Below are 9,317 nucleotides of genomic sequence, written 5' to 3' on the forward strand. Positions count from 1 at the left end.
GAAACTTTACTGAATCCACTAAAAATGGCAAATTTCATTCGCTAACCACAACGATAATGCTGATTTCGATAGTTTAAAATTTAAACATAATTACTGTTTATCAGGAGAACTAAAATCTTTATGCATATACTAGCAGGCCCGACGAACTTCGTTCCGCCTAAAATTGATTTATTCTTTGATAAGTTCTTGAGTTATGCAGAAATTTCTGTTTCATTTGTATAGGAGCCCCCCTTTCTAAATGAGGGAGGGGTCTCGAACCATCTTGAGAACCTTCCCCGGCCCTAAAAACTTCTACATAAAAATTTTCTCGCCGATCGGTTCAGTAGTTTCCAAGTCTATAAGGGTCAGACAGACAGAAATTCATTTTTATGTATATAAAAAGAAGAAAAGATTTAAATTTGAATATGTGTGATTAATATCTCCGTTTAGTGTTCATGAACAGTCACAGAAGATTTTTACTTTGGTTAAACACATACTTCGCGCGTATGCATTGAAAAACAGGTATGGGGTGAACTCGATAAATTGTCCACTTTTTTATGATGTTTCGGACCTTCCGGAACTCCATAATGTCGAATAAAAAAATTAGTGCGTGAATATTCAAATCTATTCAAATTTACTTTGGTCTATTTGTTAATTAAATATCTATTCAATAAAACTGACATATACAGGGCTGGTAGCGATAAATGCCGTTCAAAATGGTGACTTAGTGACCAACGATGACGAAAAAAGTTACCAAATAGTGACTTTCAGAAGCAGAAAAAGTGATCAAATAGTGACTTTTGTATGAAGTACCACCAGGTAGTATGAACCAGGTAGTGAGCTGAGTTGCATTCGTATTGTTAATGTGTAACTCGTAGTAGATCGGAAACTAGGGATATCATGTTTTTTTCAAATCTTTATTAGAATGCTATCAGAAATCAAGAGAAGACAAAAATTACAATATCATGAGGATTACTACTGCTGGCCGTGTGCATCTTCATCGTAACTAGGGAGAGGATGGATCTTACCAGGAGACAACCGACTTGGCGACACCATCATAAATACCACAGAGTTGGATATTGAGGAAGGTAATCGTTGGGACATCCAGAGGCTAGCAATATGACCATGGTAAACCTTATTCCGTGACACACGGGAGCAGGTAACGAGCTACAAGTTGTTACACTAAACCAAGCTTATAATTTCAACAACGATTTTGAAGCATTTTCTACAGCATTGTGGTAATAAAGTTTAACATGAGCTCGAAGTTTTTCGTGAAACTGCAGTTTGTGTTTGAAAAAGGCAGAATGAAGTATAACAAATTTTGCGCTGTCTTTTACTATCGATCAAAAAATATTGTCTCGTCAAAATATATTCCCAAAAGTTTCACCATATATAGATGATTCAGCTGCAAGACAGTATGAAAAAGTGCTAGAACGATGTTTTGGATTGGGCTTTCGCTATTTTTTTATTTAGTTAGACGTGTGAACAGTCGTTTTGGCACGTTGAGAAATTAACAAGGTTTTTCGGCAAAAAAAGAAATAAAATGATCTAATCAATTAGTAGACAGATAATTATTTGGAATCACAAAGCTTATGAATCTTTATAAGGAAAAAATGTTTAAAAAAAACTTAAAGAATCCAAAATTATGATGACATTTTTTAAATACGATTTTTAATAATTAAAAATAACATTTTTAATTGAAACCAATTTAAATACATATAGAGTCCATTTGCCATTTGTTTTTTCGAGACCCTAATCTCAGTTTCATTAAACACATTAACTCATATATAACATGAATTTTACCAAACCTAAGTTTCCTAAGTTTCAAGTTTCGTAAAATGTGATCCAAAATCTTGAATTTGATGCAGAAATTGCTTTAGAAAACTCTGAAATTTTTTCAGAAATTTCAGCGGAAGTTGATTTTCTGTGGAAAACCTTGTGAAAATTTCTAGGATTTTTTTTTCAGAAATTGTGGAGAAAATACTTCAATCCTTGTGAAATCCTTCTCCAGGAGTTCAAACGGAAATTACAACAGAAATCCGATGGCGAATGTCAGCACAAAAACTTCCGGAAATTCTTTCATACCATAAATTCAAGGCAGAATATTTTGTAGACATTCCTGCTGTCTTTCAGGAATTTCCGCGGAAACTGCACGTCAATTACTATAAAAACTTCACCGCGAATTCCTGAAAAAAAGATCTCCTTGAAATACAAGCGGATTTTTTAATGAATTCCGGTAGAAATCTTTTTGAGAATACTTGTAGATATTGTTTGGTGAATTCCTAAGAAAAACCTTCCGAAAATTATTTCTCAAATTCAAGGCGGAATTTTTACGGAACTTTACATGAAGATTTATACGGTCATCGCTACAGAAATAAGTTCCTCTAAGAGAAACGAAGTTAGGAAGCTTTTTATAACGAAGTTGGATGTTTCTCTAGATATAGGCAACTTACCCAACTTAGGAAGTAGTGCGCTGGATTCGCCTAAAGATGCGCTAAACAACGCATCAATTATTTTGACAGATAAAACTTCGGAAGAAAGTTCGGTTCGGAAGTCCCGATGTCCGAATTCTAATGTGGTGCTACGCCGACAATATCATGCTGTGTGGTTCGTCGTAGAGGGGTTAATCAATCATAAACTAAGAAATATCTCGGAATTATGTCAAAATTGACGTGACAAAAATGGATATTAGAAAAAAAAATGGATATTCAGAAACGATGAAAAATGACAACAAGTGAAGTTCTTACCCTTAAAATGCTTGTTAAACGAGTGCTCAAAAGTATAATGCATTCAATAATGGCTTGGAAATATCCAAAACATTGGGTAATCAGACTTCAAATCTGGAGTCCCTTCTCAACGACATTTTGCTATCGAAAACAAAACCATACGCTCCTTATTAATTAAATTTCCACTCAAAACTAAATCCGTTATGAAAATCCGCATCAAATCCGCGAGAATAGCAAAAACCGCGAAAATCGCGAAATCCTCGTAGTCGTAACAATCCTGCGCTTTATATACGGCGTTGCCTAAACGTATGCCCTTCACTGAGTGGTCTGTCTGTGTGTCTCTCCATCCCGAAGTCTATGGTTCGAACCCACTTTGCCTTTCATAAGACGGCCTTGGAGCAATTTTTCAAACTTTATTTTGCTAACAGATTTACATTTAATTTGGTTGATGGTAGATACAAATGATTTTTATTTTGAACTTTGTTTACGAACGGTGGTGCGAAAATAGTGACTTTAGTGACTTTTGGATGCAAATAGTGACTTTTTAGTGACTAGGCTCAAAATAGTGACCAAGTCACTAAAAAGTGACTTACTACCAGCCCTGCATATATTATTTACAATAATGTTCAAAACATACCTCTGGAATAGTTGGAATTAGGCGAAAGAGCTCCGACGCTCTAGATTGCAGCTCTGCTGATGTTAGTTTGGAAAATCTATCATGAAATTCATCCTTTTCCTTACGAGATAGAAGCTTGAGATCTGGTTGTATTTGTCGATTATCGATTTTCCTTTACTGCTCATGATTTCATTGTTGACGTATCAATTATTTAAAATTTAAGCGAATTTAACTTATTAAGCGTTTATAAGGAATATTCAATCGCTGCAACATCGATACGTTGCTTATTCCAACTCTACGGGTTGAAATGTTTTAAATTTGCGATGTTTGTCCCTAAATTATTCGAAATACATCCGGGGAAATCACCGGGGTAACATTGATTAGTTTCACCACTTTCATGAAATGAATAAAATATTATTTCCTGTTATCACAATATTGTGAGTTAGGTATCCTCATCATGACCAAATTTGCTGCTGAATGATATAAACTTCGAATGAATTTGCATTTATTTTTCGCCAAAATTTGAACAATTAAATAAACATTAATTTTTGAACGCACAGCAAGCTGCCAAAAAAGCACTCAAAACAAGCATGATAACAAAAAAAATAAGCTCGTACCTATACATAGTTATGTGACAAGCAATCTCATTTTCTTGGTTGATCCATAGTTTTTGTTTCGAAATTTTGATATAGGGTAACCGTACCCTTAGTGGAGGTAGCACCAATAGTGGAGGTAGTGGGGTTTTAATGAGATTTATCATATAGACTTTACGATGGTTTCAGTTGATGCGTCGTGCTTAAAATATCCTGTTAAATGCAACTTACCTTAAGATTTCGCTTGAAAAACTATTGAAAACAATGATTTTCCTTAACAAAATTGACTCCCTTGCACCTATAGTGGTGCAACTGTACCAATAGTGGTGAGTCTCATAAGAAACCAATGGATAGCACCACTATAGGAACCAAAATTAATTTTTCCCGCCACTAAAAGAACAGTGTACCCATAGTGGTGCAAGCAATATTTGGTAATTGCTGATGTTAAATGACATCTATCTCTTTTTTGTTAACAAATTAATTAGTTTATCTATTGACTAAGTAGTAAAATTCCCGTAATTATCAATTCTTAAAAAATATTTTCTCTTGTGGATCTACTAATACCTCCACTATTGGTACCGTTACCCTATATTGTTCCAGATAATTCCACCAGCGGTGATGATGTCTTTCTTGAAACAATCGATGCACATCGCTTCAGCGTAAAAGATTCTAACTATAATTGCCTACCTTAAGGCGTTTGCATCCCCCGTAAAGCTGATAGATCACTTTTACGTATAGTGTTTTACGGTGTAACATCTACCAAACCGAGCCCTAGTTTAATCCATTTTTCAAGCTAGGAGTTGTGGTATTTCAAGGATTTATCGTATTTAGTCCTCTCTACCAATTGCAGTTTTTGAATTATAACAAAATTAACTTTACCCTGCACATGGTTGAAAGACTCAAATTCCTCTCGTTTGAGGCTAAATTGTATGCAGCGGAAACATATTTTCTAGCAATTAGTTATAAAACCAGGGCGCATCGACTTAGGCTGAACTACCTGTTGGAAAAAGTTTGAGTAAGGGCTCTATGGATGTACTAACTATTCATGACCTAATAAACAATGGTAGTTCGAGGAATACACAGAAATTCTGTTACTGAACAACTTCTCTAGATTGAAATGGTCTTGTAGATAGAGCTAAATCCCGGGTTTGTAGCTTTACTGGTGATATTCTAGGAGCAAGACAAGGATGTGGCTAGGGCTCCGATGCATGGCCAATTACCAGTATTAGAGATTGCTCTCTGTGAAGAGTCTAAATAGCGGGACCGTGTCATGTACTCTTGGGAAAACAAAACAAGAACTGTATCGAAACCGATACTTCATTGCTTCTCAATAGTAATGGAGTAATTCGACATGCACTTAAACACTAAGGATACGGGGAATGCTACAATAGATCTAATAACTGGTCGCAGTGGCACACCCGAACAGGAAAAAAAAAGCGTTTGCATACGCTTTCTCTACAGGTGAATGATTGATCTAAGTTACCCCAAATTGAAAAATAAAAAAAACTCTTAAAAAGCTGCAAAACTTCTAACTCATCGGGTTTCAGTTGCTCCAATGGCAACTCTTCGACAACTTCCTCGAAAACTTCCACGTCCGCTTCCACAGTTTCCGGAGTCTCGCTCATTTTGAAAAAAATGCGTTGTGTTTACACTCTAATTTTTTACTACACACTCAAAAAAATCTACACCATTTTTACAAACCGATTGTTAACTTTAACAACATAAATATCAGTGCGACAAATTATTAATATTGAGTCTACAAATGTTGAATGTTACTTGAACAAACCTGAATGGTTGAATCCAACAATGGGCATTGTTGATTCAACCAGATTTTCTGACCGTGTATATTACCTAAATTGGACTAGTTGAGAAATTACCTCCACTTCATTCCTTTCTCCATGGTCTTCAGAATGCAGCAAATTTTCTTCTTCCTCAAATCAATCTAGCATAAATCGCACTTTATTCGCAGAACTACTAAGGAGTTGCTGAAACATGACTCCGAAATATTTGGATCCTGTCTGTGTTGTTCATGGCTTTCAAAGCTCGCTGAATCAAGCGCGACTGCTTTGACTCCATTGTTATTTTGTTGAATCTTACGACGTTTACGGGCTTCCCATTCTGTAGCCGTAGGAGTAGAGTCGTCTGTAGAGTGTTGAACGGTATCTGGATATTCCTAAACGTAACAAAAATGTAATTGCCAACCCACCCATCACATTTATCGAACCCACTTCCTTCTAACTATTACGTAATTCGTGTATACTGTCGTGCGGGGCTTCTTTGGACATTTTGAAACAAGAATTATAACGAAAATGACTATTAAGTTTCCATTTTCACCATTCGGGTGTCTTGTTGGTAGTTGGATGGCAACTTTCTGTTTCAAATTTGGTATTTTTTTAGAAAATCAAAAATCCTTAGTAGCCCCCGGAGTCGAAAGAAGTACCGCGCAACAATATGTAACGGTAGTCAATATTTGTTTTGAAATTCTTGGTAAATTAAGTTTCTAAATTTGTAAATATAAATATCTAAAACTGTAAATATATACTTCTTTGTTAAATGTTAATAATTATTCTAGACCTAATTCAAATTCGTAAATTTCGATACAACACAACATGGAATACCAATTAAAACGAACCGTGTAGCTGGTGCAGACTTGCATGCAATTTAGATAGAACGTTGCGTGAAGAGGTTAGTTGCTACGCCTGAAACGCATAAGCGCCTTTGAAGCGGATCACCATTCGTGACACCGTTACATAAAGTCCGAGCAATGAGAAAGGGTTCGACTTGCAATCGGGAATATGAGTAGCAGACCAAACCGCTTCGAATGGGAGGGAGATGTTTACAATCTATCTCTTACAATCAGGGTCAACGTAATCCGTCGCGCTTCAATTTCCGGTTACATTGCCAAAGAACGTTAATCTGAGGATTATTTGCAATCGACTCGTTCACTTTGATCCTGACCGTGGTGAAAGAAGGGCGCGATCCTTTAGTTTGTTCCGTGGTGTAATTGGTTCGTGAATTTAAACGTGAAGTGTTCGACAGGCTAATTAATCTTTTCTGTGTTCCCCGTATAGGCTAGCCTAGTTGTAAATTGTGCGGTAGAGTTTTTGTGAGCTGTGCGACTGTCTTGTGTGTTAAAGGTAACCAGACCCAGAATTGAGTGTCATTAGTGTAGTCTAATTGTGTCAATGGCCTATCTGTGCGGTCAACGACCTTCGCTGTCTTTATTTTTGAACAGCCTAGACGACAAAGCCACCGCCTGCACGCCATCACCATTGCTCGTCGCCATCGCCAACCCTTGCCACGCTCTGGACTCAGGGTTCCCCGCCTTGACGAAGGCGGAAGGGAGTAGCAACCGTCTAACTGCACTCCAACCGGCGACCCCCAGTCAAACCCCGGCCGATTGAGTCGGCCCGAACCGTAAGTGTTTCCAAACCTTCTTTTTTCCGGACCCGTTCGCGGTTCCGAGTGTGCTGTAGTCAGCGAAAATAGGCGAACCGTCGTAAACTCCAGTCGGAGTCCATCGCAGTGGCTGAAATGGCCAATTTGAATTAGTCGTTGTAAGCAAGACACGTTACACCGAGAAGCGCTAGAGTTAGAGATAGTAGTAGAAGACCGCACAAGCTATGGAAGAGAAGGGGACTAAGTAGGCCGGCCCAGATATGTGATTTGAAGCGAATTATACAAATGTCTATCGAAATAAACTATGTTTTTGTTTCTGTAAATTGTAGTTCCTAGTTAGTCAGATGTGATTGAGAGAGTCTGGAGGGTATTTCACGTTCCGCGTTAGTATTGTCTGTCCGCGTATGTTGATCCGAATTGTTCGTCTTTCGAAGCGAGAGGGAAAGATGGGGTGGGAAGATTGCTACCAGTGATGATAATTTTATACTGTGGACACGTGATAGGATTTGGGAGTGTGCTGGGTTTCGTTGGTCAGGATTGTAAGAGTTTGGTTGTCGGTATCGTGGGTTAGATAATTTGAGTGTGGGTGGTCGGTTACGCGTGTTCCTGGTGTGTTGAACAATTTCCGGACTGGTTCATTAACCAGTCTATAGCCGGGCAAACTAACCCGACGGGTGGTCCTCTTCGGAGGTGGCGCGTAAGCCATCCGTTGCAAAATCCTCCAGGAACAGCCGCGGCACTGCGACTACTACAAATATTCCCAAAATAACATGCATCATAATTTTTAGTTTTTTTTTCGCTGCAAACATCCTTACCAAATTTAAAATTGATTCTGAAGCACGTTGGAGGTAAGCACCGGAGAAAAATTACAAACTGGAATAATACTTCCAATGGAATTTATTCTCGTCTGCCCCTTGATTAGATTTCTTCAATTGGGCCTTCGTTTCATAAGCCTTGAATTTAATTTTCAGGTTCGTCCAATTGGTAATGACATCACGAAAAGAGCTGTTGTTTTCCATATCGTATCCCGTAAGGATCTATTTCGATACTGTTTCACTGACGGATTCCACAACGCTTCATGAGGCTCAACGGCAGAAATTAACTTGTAAATCGCCTCTTCCGATCACTCACTCGATACTTTTTTCCGACGTCCCAGGTTGTGACAAACTACATTCTGGGCTAGGTTCCAGCGAATTTTCGGAACCCATTTCACTTAGTAATTCACTTATTTAATATTGTATTGTTATTTATTGGCAACAGGTGAAATGGTCACCCCAATGACCGTTTACTTAAATCTAAATACATTTGTATTGTCAAGATTAACATAAAACACGTCTGAGATTGTACTTATTAGTTTCTCGTAATACATTAAAATTAAACATAGAATAACATCTATTGAATAGGCGAGACATGCTTCGTATGGGCTCGTGTAGCCCATAGTTAGTTCTGGATGCAGGAAGATTGAAGAACGAGTGCGTTCGGAGGTTACGGCGGCGTGTGTTGATGTCCAGCATGCTAAGAAGCGTTTGGCAGTAGAGCAAAGCGGACAAATTTGCGTTGGATAGTTTCGATGCGCTGAATTTCGTTCTGATAATACGGGGACCAGACGACCGAGGGATATTCCAATATTGGTCGAACAGTGGCGCAAAACAATGATTTTAGGCAGTACACATCCCGGAATTTCTTAGCAAATCGGAAAAGGAAACCTAGCTGTGAAGATGCCTTCGAAACAATATATGCTACGTGGTGCTTGAATGTCATTTTCGTATCGACCAAAACACCTAGGTCTTTGACTGTCGATTCTCGTTGAAGCTTTTTATCTTCCAAAGCATATTCATGCTGCAGAAGAGAGTGTTTGCGTCTAAAAGATATGACCGAGCATTTAGCGACATTGAGCGTCATTCGGTTGATACGGCACCATTCTGCAAAGGATTCAATCTGTTGTCTTGAGTTTGCTTGATACAATAATACAGTTTCAAGTCGTCGGCGTACGATAACTTTAGA

The 9,317-nt window shown here is 38.0% G+C and overlaps 1 long non-coding RNA gene across 1 annotated transcript; it reads left to right on the plus strand.

Annotated features, from left to right (window-relative positions):
- The first annotated feature begins 6,377 nt into the window (after positions 1-6,377).
- On the plus strand, positions 6,378-8,053 carry LOC134220207 (uncharacterized). Its single transcript, XR_009981801.1, has 3 exons — positions 6,378-6,921; positions 6,986-7,051; positions 7,150-8,053. It is a non-coding gene; the product is annotated as an uncharacterized LOC134220207 (long non-coding RNA).
- Positions 8,054-9,317: the final 1,264 nt, after the last annotated feature.

Source organism: Armigeres subalbatus, chromosome 3, assembly GCF_024139115.2.
Source record: "Armigeres subalbatus isolate Guangzhou_Male chromosome 3, GZ_Asu_2, whole genome shotgun sequence".
NCBI lineage: Eukaryota > Metazoa > Arthropoda > Insecta > Diptera > Culicidae > Armigeres > Armigeres subalbatus.